This window comes from Pleurodeles waltl, chromosome 2_1 (genome assembly GCF_031143425.1).
Source record: "Pleurodeles waltl isolate 20211129_DDA chromosome 2_1, aPleWal1.hap1.20221129, whole genome shotgun sequence".
NCBI classification, from domain to species: domain Eukaryota; kingdom Metazoa; phylum Chordata; class Amphibia; order Caudata; family Salamandridae; genus Pleurodeles; species Pleurodeles waltl.
This window is the reverse complement of record NC_090438.1, coordinates 314369615-314382927: the sequence shown is the minus strand read 5'-3', so window position 1 is coordinate 314382927 and position 13313 is coordinate 314369615. Positions and strand designations below refer to the sequence as shown.

General features: G+C 49.2%; 1 protein-coding gene across 1 annotated transcript in view; it reads right to left on the bottom strand.

Annotated features, from left to right (window-relative positions):
- The window catches only part of LOC138259651 (sodium- and chloride-dependent neutral and basic amino acid transporter B(0+)-like), a 485427-nt gene that overhangs the window by 169730 nt on the left and 302384 nt on the right, over nt 1–13313 (bottom strand). The gene's annotated exons all lie outside the window — the stretch shown is intronic.

Below are 13313 nucleotides of genomic sequence, written 5' to 3'. Positions count from 1 at the left end.
ATTGGTTATTATTGGCCCGTATGGGGTACAGTGGCCAAAGGTGATGTACGCCGGCAGTGGCGGTACGCACTGCAGCGGACGTAACTGCCATTTTCTATCTGTTCACTCACTTGCTACCTGACCTTCAACAGGAGAGGACCTACACTGCCTGTGCTGCTGTGACCTGTGTCTGGAACCTACCATGGCTTGTGTCACTGGGGAAAGGGCCCCTGCCTTCACCTCGGCAAAGTTAGAGACACTGGTGGATGGTGTCCTACCCCAGTACCGAATGCAATATCGGCCTCCAGACCAACAGGTGAATGCACTGTAAGCACGATGCATGGGGCATGACTGCATGAAGTGGTGTGTGTGAAGACCTTGTATATGGGGGGGTTGGTGGATGGGCCCTGGGCAGTGTGCAGCATGTATGCTGGGCCATGTCTGTGCGTAAGGGGATGGGAAGGGCTATGGTGAGGCATGAGTGTAATAGGCAGGACGGTCGGACTAATACCTTTCCCTGTCTCCATTTCCCTGCAGGTCAGCGCCCATCAGAAAAAAGGTATATGGCGTGCCATCGCCAAGGAAGTGAGGAGCCTGGGGGTCTACGGCAGGTGGAGCTCCCACTGTCGGAAACTGTGGGAGAACCTGAGACGCTGGGCACGGAAGACGGTGCAGGTCCAGCTGTGGATGGCCTCCCAACCAGGAAGGGGTGCCCGTCGAACCCTGACCCCACTGATGGCCCGCATACTGGCGGTGGCCTATCCGGAGCTGGATGGGCGCTTGAGGGCATCACAGCAGCCACAAGGGGGTGAGTACAGTGCCCCAATACACTACATGCACCTGGTGGACTGGGTTCCAGGTGGGGGATGTGGGATTATGGGTGCCCTTAGGCCAGGCCTGACACTGCAGGGTAGGTCCCATGTTGGGCAGCGTCTGATGTTAACTTCCTCCCACAGTCTAGTAGGCATCCACTACTGGGCAGGGGTCTGTGGGTCTCAGGTATGCTGCAATTGGCATTAGGTGTCCCTGTCCATGGGCTGGTGACTAGCCTTGTGACTGGTAGTGCATTGCCTGGTGCATAGGACGGTTCCCTGTGTGTGTGTGTCGTGTACGCCAACGGTGGTGCTGTTGCTGCCATTGACCAAGTGTATCCTTTGTCTCCGCTCTCTTTTTGTTTTGTCATCCTGTCCTTCTGTGCATTAGCATCATCTGGCAGAGGAGCAGAGGCACCGACGATGGAGGGTGCTGCATCCCACAGGACCCAGGATGCCAAATCCACCGACGGTGAGGGCACCAGTGGGACGGAGGGCGAGGGGAGCACCACGTGGAGACTGAAGGGGACAGTTCTGACAGTGATTCCTCCTCCGATGGAAGCTCCCTGGTGGTGGCAGACACCTGTGTGCCCACCCCAACTACAGGTACAGCTGCCACCTCCTCATACCAGCACTGCCCTCCCAGCAGCCCCTCAGCGTGTTTCCCGTGCCCATTCATCCAGGAGGATGGGCATCTCCCTCACCCCAGGCCCCTCAGGCCCTGCCCCAGTTAACCCTTCTGCCCTGGGTGAGGAGACTTTTGACCTCCTGCGATCCTTCTCTGTTGCGCAGTCAACCATTGTGAATGCCATCCAGGGGCTTGGAGGGCATTAACGTTTGCATGGTGGCCCAACATAGATCAATCCAGGCTCTGGCCTCCTCTCTGATGGCAGCAGTTGTCCTTGTTTCTAGCCTCCCCCCTCCAACTTCCCCTCAACCCCAACCTATCCCAAGCATACATGCAGACCAACATGCACACAAGATAACACACAAGAGTGGCCCAGGCAAACACAAGCACCACACTTCATCCCACAGGCACTCACACAAACACCATCCAGAATCAGACATACCAACATCCACTGCCTCCACTGTGGCCCCCTCCTCCTCCTCGTCCATCTCCCTCCATGTAGTGTCTCCACTCACACCAGCATGCAATACATCCACTTCCACTACCACCATCACCAGCACGCCTATCAGTACACACCCCTCACTGGCAGTCACCACCCCCACATCCATGCACACATCCCCTGTGTCCTCTCCCACTGTGTCTCTGCCCCCTCCTCCCAAAGTACACAAATGCAAGCACTCTGACGCCCATTAGCCATCCACCTCACAACAGCATCCATGCACTAGCACCCAAACACAGCAGACTGACACCTCCTACAACCACTTCCTCTTCCTCCACTCCCAAATCTTCTCCCTCTTCCCGCCCCAATGTCCCTAAGAAGCTTTTCCTCTCCACCATTGACCTCTTCCCTACCACTCCCCTGCCCCCATCCTTCACGTTGGGCCAGGGTGGTCAGAACCCAGGCGAGCACCTCAGCCACCCAGTCCACGGCCACTGTAGTAAGAGAGGATACCGGGCACCAGGCAGCCACACAGAAAGGGTGCCTGCACCATCTGCCCCGAGTAAGGGCAAGGAGGCACCACCAGCTGCCTTGAGGAAGGGCAAGGAGGCACCACCAGCTGTCAAGAGGAAGGGCAAGGTGGCACCACCAGCTGCCCCGAGGAACGACAAGGAGGCACCACCAGCTGCCCTGAGGAAGGGCAAGGAGGCACCAGCAGCAGTCCCGATGAAGGGCAAGGGGTCTGCACCTGCAGGCAGGAAGGACAGGAGGCTGGTGCTGGGACTCATTCGGAGCCCCCACCACCAACCATGTTGGTTCAGCTGTCCGAGGCTGCAGGAGAAGGGCTGGAGCCTACCGCCACCAGCACCACGGCCAGCATCACCACCAGCACCACTGCCAGAACCGCCACCAGCACCACTGCCAGCACTGCCACCAGCACCACTGCCAGCAGCAGCCCCAGTGGGCAGCCGTCTGAGGCTGCAGGGGAAGGGCTGGAGCCTCCCCCACCACTGCTAGCACGGCCACCAGCACCACTGCCAGAAGCCCCAGTGGGCTTCCATCCAAGGCTGCAGGGGAAGGGCTGGAGCCTCCCCCAACCACTGCTAGCACCACCACCAGCACCACTGCCAGCGGCAGCAGCCCCAGTGGGCAGCCATCTGAGGCTGCAGGGGAAGGGCTGGAGCCTCCCCCCAACCACTGCCAGCACCACCAGCAGCACCACCAGCAGCACCACCACTGCCACCACTGAGCAGCTGTCACCACTGGTGTACAGTATGTAGTCCTGCCTCCATGGGCCCCAGAAAATCCTGTGGGTGTGACACCCAGGTGAGAGACTGTGCCCTTGCACTCCCCAAGATCTGCTTCACTGGGCACAATGCCCCCTCCAGAACCAGTGGAAAAAGCCATCCACTCACCACATCCTTCCCAGGATGAAGCTCATTGGGCACAATGCCCCCTCCAGAACCAGTGAAAGAAGCCACCCAATCACCCCATCCTTCCCAGGATGAAGCTCACTGGGCACAATGCCCCCTCCAGATCCAGTGGAAGGAGCCATCCACTCACCCCATCCTTCCCAGGATGTAGCTCACTGGGCACAATGCCCCCTCCAGAACCAGTGGAAGTAGTCACCTACTTGAGAGACTGTGGCTTTGCACTCCCCAGGACCAAGCAGTGGGCAGACCACCCACTTGAGAGACTGTGGCTTTGCACTCCACAGGACCAAGCAGTGGGCAGCCCACCCACTTGAGAGACTGTGGCCTTGCACTCCCCAGGACCAAGCAGTGGGCAGACCACCCACTTGAGAGACTGTGGCCTTGCACTCTCCAGGACCAAGCAGTGGGCAAACCACCCACTTGAGAGACTGTTGCCTTGAACTCCCCAGGACCAAGCAGTGGGCAAACCACCCACTTGAGAGACTGTGGCCTTGCACTCCCCAGGACAATGCACAGGGCATGTATCCCTCTTCAGGACCAGTGGCGTTGTACCATCTTCCAGCTGAGGTGCCTCCCCAATCCCCGTCCCCCTGAGGCGCCTGTCTGTTTTTTACCTGATGCCCCTGAAGTGCTCTCTCCATGTTGTTGCAGGAGTGAGATGGGGCCTTGGCCCATGTATTGTGGCCCTGGGGCCCATGGACATTGAGGACTGGGCAGTGTCACGAGATTTGTACATATGTATATATGTTTGGTTATTACTGCACTTATTCATAGTATTTTACGTATTACACTCACTTTCTTCAAATCATTTTGTCCTTGCATTATTCCTGAAGGGTATGGGTGAGTATGTACTGTTACTGCATCTGCTTGTGTGTATAGGGGTGGTGCATGTTGCGTGTGTGTGTCACTCTCTTCCCCCCCCACCCTGTGTGCTAGGCGGCAGTACTCACCGATGGTCGTCTTCGCCGGCATTGGTGTTCATAGTGAAGAAGAAGATATATACGAGCATGGGGAACACCTGCAACTCGGGCTCCATGGCGGCGTGGTTGTTCCCTGTGTCTTCAGAGGTGAGTCATTTCCCTTCTGTGGAGTGTTTCCACCAGGCTTTTGATGTCGTTGGTACCACCCCGGAAAAGGTGGCGGATAGGCCTGTCATAATACAGTGGGTGGAAAATTGTCTTCTGCCTGGCTGTTGGCGGTTACCACTGTGGTGCTTGTTGCTTCCGCTCTGGCGGTCAGTGTGTTAAAGTGTTTGTCTGTCTGAGCGGTTTCCGCTGTGGTCATAATTCCAGTTTGTTTACTGCCGGTCTGTTGGCGGTATTACCGCCGCTTTATCACCGACTGCCAGGGTTGTAATGAGGGCCACAGTGTTTTGTGTTGCACAAGAATCCCAGATACAATGATTTGGCATTGGAGTGACCTCTTTTTAAATTGTCTTTTTTTCTTTTTCCAAATTTGATTTGTGTCTCAAGTTTTTGTGCCTGTGACTTTTACATGCCAGGATGGAATTAAACTTCAGTGCCATTGAGAGCTACAGCTTGGCTGAGCTGAGGAAGCTGTGCAGTGAGACTGAAAAGGATTATCCAAAGATGAATTATCAGATGGCCCTGAAAGCCTGGGAGAGGGTCCCCAGTATGCAATCTACAACCCCAAAGGATGATGATGATGAAGAGGACCTGGGACCAAATGAGGATGAGGACCAGGACCCAGAGGAGAACCTAGAGGTGTAGGGAGAACCCACCTGCCCCAACAAGAAATCAGGCTACCCGAGATGGGGCAGGGAGCAGTATGTCTTCCAGACGCCTGGCACAAGAGGAGCTGGAGGACAGGAGAGAGGAGAGGAAATCAAGCTGGAGCTGGACAAGCAAAGAATGGAGGAAGACTGGCCCTGGAGGAGAAAATGATGGCCCATGAGCTCAGTCTTAAGGAGCTGGACTTGAAGACCAAAGAGCTGTCATAGTCCAGCAGTGAATTCGCACTGTTCAATGTAGAGATGAGAGTCTACATGCCCATGGACCTGGTGCCTGACTTTGAAGTGGGGGGTGAGATAGGCAGGTGGTTTGATTTATATGAGGTAGCTCTAGAGGTACAGAGAATACCTGAGGAGTACTGGGGGGCTGCCCTTTGGGGGCATATTCCTGGTGATGGTAGGGATAGCCTACTTGCCCTAGCGAAGGGGGACAGGCTGAGGTATTCCACCATGAAAGAGACCCATGTTGAGAACTATGAATTCACCCCAGAAAAGTACAGGTTGAGGTCCATGGGCAGTCGGAAACTGTCTCAATAGTCATGGGAGCATTTTTTGGGCTATTTGTCTAAGGTAGTGTATGGGTGGGTGAAGGGTAGCAAGGTAAACACCTTTGAGGGGCTGTACAATATTGACAAAGAGCACCTGTTCAGTCACTGTTTTCTAGAGCTACGCCAACACCTGGTTGACTGAAGGCTCACTGACCCCATGGGGCTTGTAAAAGAGGCAGACCTCTGGGTAACTACCAACGAGTTTGGGAAGACACAGGGGAGTGATCTAAAGGAGGCTGGCTCAGGTTCCCCCCATCAGAGTGAGGGGGAGGAACTCAGTGACGCAGACAGCTCCCAGTGTAGTGTGAGATGAAAGGGGTCCCAAGATCTTTTTAAGGTTAGGAGGGGAGGTTATGGTGGGCAGAGAATCAGGATGCCCCATTTCCAACTCCAGTGCTTGGGCTGCTCCCAGAGGGAGGGCAAGCAAGGGGGCCTGGTCTGTACCAAAGGACCATCCACTGATCGGAGCTCCAAAGTGTCAGGAGAACTTGTTGGGGTGGTCAACACAGGCACTTGCCAGTTCAGTTTTCTGGAGGCACCACTCCACAGTGGAGGATACACAGTGGAATACATCCACTGATCGGAGCTCCAAAGTGTCAGGAGAACTTGGTGGGGTGGTCAACTCAGGCACTTGCCAGTTCAGTTTTCTGGAGGCACCACTACACAGTGGAGATCGGGGGGTAGGAGGATGAAGGACTCAATCCTGACCCCTGTTCAGCCTCAGGGTCGAGATCCTGGGCTGAGTGACCAGTCTCAGATTTCCACTCTTGAAATGGTGGGAGGGAGAGTGGAGAAGGGGTACCTAACACCTGGCGCTACAGCCTCATACTCTGCGAAATTTCAAAGGTCAGAAACCCTGGGGAAGCCTGGGACCTGACTCTCTTCACTAACAGCTGTCAGTAGCCTCTGCTGGCTGTTGTTCTTATGGACAGAGTTTTCCTTTGGTTAGGGACAGAAGACTGATCCCAAGGGGTGGAATGGGCCATATCACTTTGTTGGCCATATTAGAACTGCTGAGATGCATCTATATGCAAGTTAAAGCTAGGTGCTGACCAGCTCGGGTCCACAGGTGAGGAGAAAGATTCCCCATGTGTCAGATCAGTGGCTCAGTAGAGTGCAGACAGAGGGGTCCAACTGAATTCAGAGAGGCATAGAACTAACAAGAGCCCTTGCAGTAGAGGTCTATTGTCAACGTTCTATCACCTAAGCAAGGAAGTCCCTCAAGGTATTGATTAGTTTACCCTGGCTTTAGGCTGGAGGGGGTAATATTGAAAATGGCACTCTCTACAGGATCACCCCCAAACATCTGGCCCTCCTCCACCTACTTTTTGCTGGATTTTTGTGCATTGGCCTTAGGACTCTGAGCACCTTATCACTGCTAACCAATACTAAAGCGCTTCTGCTCACTCCCAGAAACATGGTCTGACTGGCACATTTAATTTGCATTTAAATCCCTTATAGAGTGGTATACCACATACCCAGGGCCTATAAATTAAGTAGCACTTTAAAATGTTTCCCAGACCCACCATTGCAGCCTGAAGGCAGTGTCCCACTGCCACATCGACTTGACATGTTAGGGATCTATGAACTTGGAATGGTAAACCCTCTTTAATAGTAAAGTCAGATTTATCATTATATGTTGGAAAATGCCACCTTTAGAAAGTTGGCATTTTGCAGGCCTCAGCCCTCTGTGCCTGCAGACTGCATCGGTCACATGACTGGGTGTAACTGACAGTTGGGACATTGTGAATTCCCCCCAGTCACGCAATAGTGGGATTAGCAGAGCCAAAATGGGCCATTAGCTGACTTGATATGGGGCAGTGCTAAGCGCAGCAAAAGTTGCAAATGAAAAGGCTGGGCTCTGTCTCGACACAATAGGCTTAGCAGCCCTGTATTTTCAGTGCAGCTAGAAGCCAAAGCAGGGGAGGCATAAAACTCCTGGAACTTCAGAGAGCCCTTCTGGAAACGTCTCCCAACTTCTAGGAGCAGGGCACCAGGGTATAAATATGGGGCTTTCAGACGTTCTCCTCAGTCTACTAGTGGACCTGCAGAAGGACTCTTAGAGGACCGCCTGCTGCTGTGATCTGCTGTGCACTAAGCCAGGCTGCTGCCGTACATGGAGGGAATGATTTATTGCTTGGAGCCTGCCTTGAACCTTCAGAGACCAGTCCTGCTGTGGAACCCTGTATCATCATCTGCACCCAGGACTTCCAGAAGTGACTTCAAGGGCTAGAGTTGCTGGCCCCCTGTTCAGAGCCAGATGTGCATAACAGACTCCCACCATCTTGAACCCACACCTGGACCCAGTCTGAGTGAGTCTTGAACTCCGAAGAGGTCTCCATACACGCCTGGACCCTTGTTCATGATACTAAAGGTCCACAGGTGGCCATTTTCTAAATTTGAGGACTTGTTATTTTGAACCATAAACTTTAAAAATCCATAACTCCTGTTCAACTAATTGGATGTTGATGGTTTCAGTGTCAAATAATTTATTAGAATTTACTCTATTTGTCTTAAGTGGTATAGTATTTTTATTGTGTTGTGTTTTCACTGTGTTACTGTTTTTTGTACTGCATAAATACTTAACACATTGCCTCTAAGTTTAGCCTGACTGCTTTTTGTGCCAAGCTACCCAGGGTTAAGCACAGGTTAAATTAGTGATTTTGTGTGGTTCACCTGCAAGGGATTGTGACTGGCTTGACCAGGGCTCACACCCCAGTCAACCAACTATCCAATTTCCCACACTATATTTGCTCCAGGCTGTGCATGCATTGGGGGGAAAATGTTTGGAGTTTTGGGCATATATATAATATTCTAACTATAGTCCTACAAATATTCTGGAAGTACATATATTTGTTGCTGTCAAATTTACTAATATAATACCACTGCCAAGAACTTTGAAGAAAGGTGACATAGTGGAAGAAGAATATGTTCACTATTCTAACTCCACCCCTCTAGTCACTGGGGAGAGTGCATATAATTTGGAAGGGGTATGTGGATCATATTTATGTTATAATTCCAGGTAACAAATATTATTATATGAGCATATATTTGACTGAGCCACAGTTACTATTTTAATTTAAATCCCACTAACACTGAGAAAAGGGCATATATTTGTTGGAAGGACAGATTTATCATTCTAACTCCATGCCTAAAAAACATTGGGGAAGTGCATATGAAGTGTGATCATTTCACTCAAATTGGGGTACATGACTGCATTTGGAGTGATAAGAATTATTTTTTAATTCCTATTGCGCAAACAGTGTCGAATATAGCTATTGTTGAACTTCATATTCACTACTAATTACATATTCTAAGTTTTCAGAAAAGGGTAGGGCATTCGCCACATTTCAACAAGAAAACAAGTCTTTGCAGACAGTGAGCAGTGAGATGGGTGCTGGTGCACCCTAAACACTGCAGCATTACCGCCAGTTCAATTATAAGCCGGCATCAATGTTGTGGGCTGTTTCCCGCTGGGCCAGAGGAAACTCCGAATGGGGCTCACAGGAAGGCAACTGCAATGGCAGCAATCAGACCACGGGACTTTGGAGGACGGCCTTTTCCGTCCGCCAAACTAGTAAGAGCCCCCATAGTTTTGCACATCCTTTTGAGGTTATTCATGACTTCTTCACACCCTTCTCTAATCAAAGTCAGCGGTCCTGATACTCTTTGCCAAACCGAAGCATAGATAAGCTAAACCCAACACCTTCATTTGGAATCTCTCAGCTAGTGAGTAACAGACTTGTCAAGATCCCAGTTCCTCTTGTGGTTCTTCAGTAGAAGCCCATTATATTCTTAAGGGTCTTATTAAATCCCTGCACTAAACCACTGGTTTGTGGATAGTATGTTGTAGAGAAGTTGTAAGTCACAACAGGTTGCTCCCATAGCTTTCTCATTTAGGAGGAGACAATATTGGTTGCCTGGTCAGAAATCACTGTCTAGAAAATATCCCTAGGAGAGCCTTTGCTATCACCTTTTCCTTTATGCTCCTCAGATGTACCAGCCGGCAAACCTGGAGGCATGATTCTCCACAACCAGGATATTTTGTTTGATGTTGAGGAAGGGTTGAATAGGCCAATAATGTCTATGCCCGCCTGCTCAAAAGGAACACGTTCAATTGGTAGATGCTAGAGGTGCATTGGTATTGCCTCCAAATTTACCACTCAATTGGCAAGTAGAGCAGGCCCTAAAGAACTTCTCTGTGTCTGTGTGCATCCTCTGTCAGTAAAACAGAGAATTTTACCTAAACTGGGGTTTCTAATGCTCAAGAGTCTTTCCAAAGGCAATTCATAGGCCAGTGACGACAAGAAGTATTACTCAACTCAATGGAGCTGTTGACATTCAATTTCCCACTCTCTGCAATGCAGACCACCACCTTCCATCTCATCTACAGGCCTTCCAATCAGAACAAAGACTTTACTGAGTACAAGAGGTTTCTTGACAAGGTATAATCTGGCATTCACCAGGCCCACAGCACATAAATAACATTGGTTTCTGTGTTGGATGACCTCCAATTGCTTTTAGATCAAGGCAAATCTGTTTGGTCATCCTTGATCTTCCATGGTTTTTGCTCCCCTCAGAAGCCGCTACCCAAGCTACATTGTTGACCCTGGTTAAGTACTAACTTACCAAACCCAAGTGGTGTTTCTACCCAACTTCCATTCTGACTTCAAACTATCTGGGCAAGAGGTCCCACAGGGTTAATCTCTGAGCCTTGTCTTATTCAATTTATATGTTTCTACCCTTCACTATGCCCTATCATATTCAATTTCTATACGTGCACCCTGACCAACTAATACAATCACATGGCATGCAGCCTACAAAATGTGTAGATGACAGCCAAATTCTATTCTTCCTTGATGAGCAACCCTATTCCCTTCTTTCAACTTACATGACCAAATGGCTCAGTTGGTAGAATGGGTGCATGAACACTATTAAGCTCAGCATAGTTGAGATAGAGATTGTTTATCCCTTGTTGCAATTCCTTGGGCATAATGCAGTCAGATTTTGGCCCCTGGTTCAGGCTACACTCCAACTGCGGTTTAGTCAGTGAGAAGCTTAGGTGTCTTGCTCAGAAGGAAGCTTTCTCTATTTGCCAAGTAGGCAAGCGGGTGTCTACGTGCTTTTTGCTACTACATCTGATAAACCACATTCTTCCCTACCTCCCACATCACTCTTAACCTTCAACGGTCCAGGCCACAATCGTAAGCCAAATTGACTACTACAACTGCCTTTTCTTAGTAGCTCCTGACTACACCACCAAATATCTATAGTGCCTTCAGAGTGTCATTGCTCAACTAGAATTTAATCTTCCGATTTGATCTTCTGTGACCACAGCTTTGAGGGCTTTTACGTGGCATTCCACACATCAAAGAATTGTGTACAAATCTTTATGGTTGTTCTTTAAAACTATCCCATTCTCATAGATCCAGCTACTCACAAAAATAATTAAAGTCATAAGTTCATCTCAAGCTTTTAGGCCCTCTGCTGCTGGTCCTCCTAGATTTTACAAGACAAGGGATGAAGGTCGTAATCTTTCCAGCATGTCAGGCTGTTCCAAAAAAATTTATGAGACAAGCGAAAGATTCTGAGGATAATAGTTTATCCAACAATGGATATCTGGTTGCTTTTCTAGTTGTAAGACTGAGCTATAGACAAAGGGCCTCATTCCTAGTGTGGCGGTTTTACGATCACCACACTTGCGGCTGTGGGGTGGGCTGCCGTCTATGTGACGGTTTGACTGCCACATAACAACCCTGTAGGTTTTACTGCCAGTGAACTGCCAGCTTTGCTAGGATGTTAGATTCAGGCAATCTGGCGGTCGGCAGAGATCCTAATCCGCCAGGGCAGCGCTTCATGCAGCTCTGCCCTGCGGATCACAACTTCATTCCCCACCAGCCTTGTCATGGCAGTAACACCACCATGAAAAGGCTGGTGGAGAACAGGTGCAGGTGGCCACAGGGGGGCCCTGCACTGCCCATGCACTTGGCATGGGCACTGCTGGAGCCCCCCTGACCAGTATCATCGCAATGTTCACTGTCTGCTTTGATGACAGTGAACAACAGTGAACATTGTGAGGATGCTGTGCACCCTGCTGGCTACAGCATTTCCACAGGCTTGATCATGAGCCATAGACAATGCTGTAGCCTTTTTCCCGCTAGGCCGGCAGGCATAAACTTAGGTTTTCGCTTGCCGCCCTAGCGGGAAACTCGCAATGACTCTGGCGGGGAGGTCACCACATAGGCGGGAGCCACCATGTCTGGAGTTTGCCAGACGGGCTTTTTCATCTGCCAAACTCAAAACAAACTCCAAAGTCTGTATAGCGGGAATGTTTATCAGGGGCAGATATTTATTTTCAAAACTTGCTGAAGATTTTGAGACATCGTTGTATAATGTAAAATATAGGAGTGTCCCACTTAGAGGTGGTTTATCTCAAACTAGTGTTGTTAGTAGACCTGCATAATATGAGTAATTTTGGGAATATCATGTACGCTTCTTACCTGAAATTCCTAAAAATACCCCATTATGTCACCTCATATAATTATACAATGCAGTAAAAATTTACAGCAAAACACACAAATGGTAGCAAAAGTTAGCACTTTGTTCAAATGCATTATTGTACCCAAAGCTGACACTAGAACTAATTTTCTGATAAAATATAGTACTAATTGACAGATTTGTATTTTGCATAATTATGCAGACATTTGCCAAAATGTCATGCAATTACGTGAGAGCAAATCATGTATGTTTCACACAGTCCTAGCTGCAAGAATGGCTCTAAGGTTATATGACATTTCGCTCACCTATGGAATGTGTGAAGTTTATTTTACTAAACTATGGAAGTTTGTCCATAGACCTTGTAAGAGGTATTGTTTGAGAGGCAAATGTATACTTGTCAACCTCCTGGCTTAAAATTGCGGGTCATGAGAGTAATCCCATTAAGGTGAATAGAAAGTTGTCTACAAGGAATCATACTGAATTACTTCACGTCCATAAACCCTATAGAATGGTTTATTCAGTGATGTCATCAATGATGCAAGTTGAGCTGTTATCAGTGATGTCATCAATTATGTAATTTACCAAGTCATGAGTGAAGTAATGATTAAGATCATAAGCAGTACATGGCAAGGATTCAAGTTGTAGTTAGCCCAGTAAAAATTAACTGGTGAATTTATTTTCTTTTAATTTTTAAAAGTTAGTTTTTATCTTATTTCAATTCCTAATTATAACATCATTTTAACTTTGCCTTTTCAGTTAATTTCTATAGAGTTTTAGGTAAGCGAAGATGTTACCATACCTAATTATAAAATCATGTTAACCTTTGTATTTTCAGTGAATTTCACGGATTTTTGTTCGTATTCAGGCAGCTTCCCATCTGGCCAGGCCTTGCAGTCAATCCGGTGCACACAGACACCCTTTCTGCTGTGCACTGCCTTCAATCATGTGCAGCAGAGGGTTGGATATAAGGCATGGCTGGAGGGGGAGTTGGCTATATATGACAAAAAACATGGATTCACTGAAAAAAACAAGGGTTAAAGTGACATCCAAAACCACTAGGTTCAGCCAAGTCCTGCTGCACACAGCCTTTGGCCATGTACTGCAGCTGTTAGCAGCAAATCCTGGCTTTTGGCCCTCTGCCGAGGTCCTATGCCTAAGTCCTGCAGATGGCCAACTGTTGCTGTGCATGACCTTCAGTTATGCACAGCAGGGTTGACCGCAGAGTC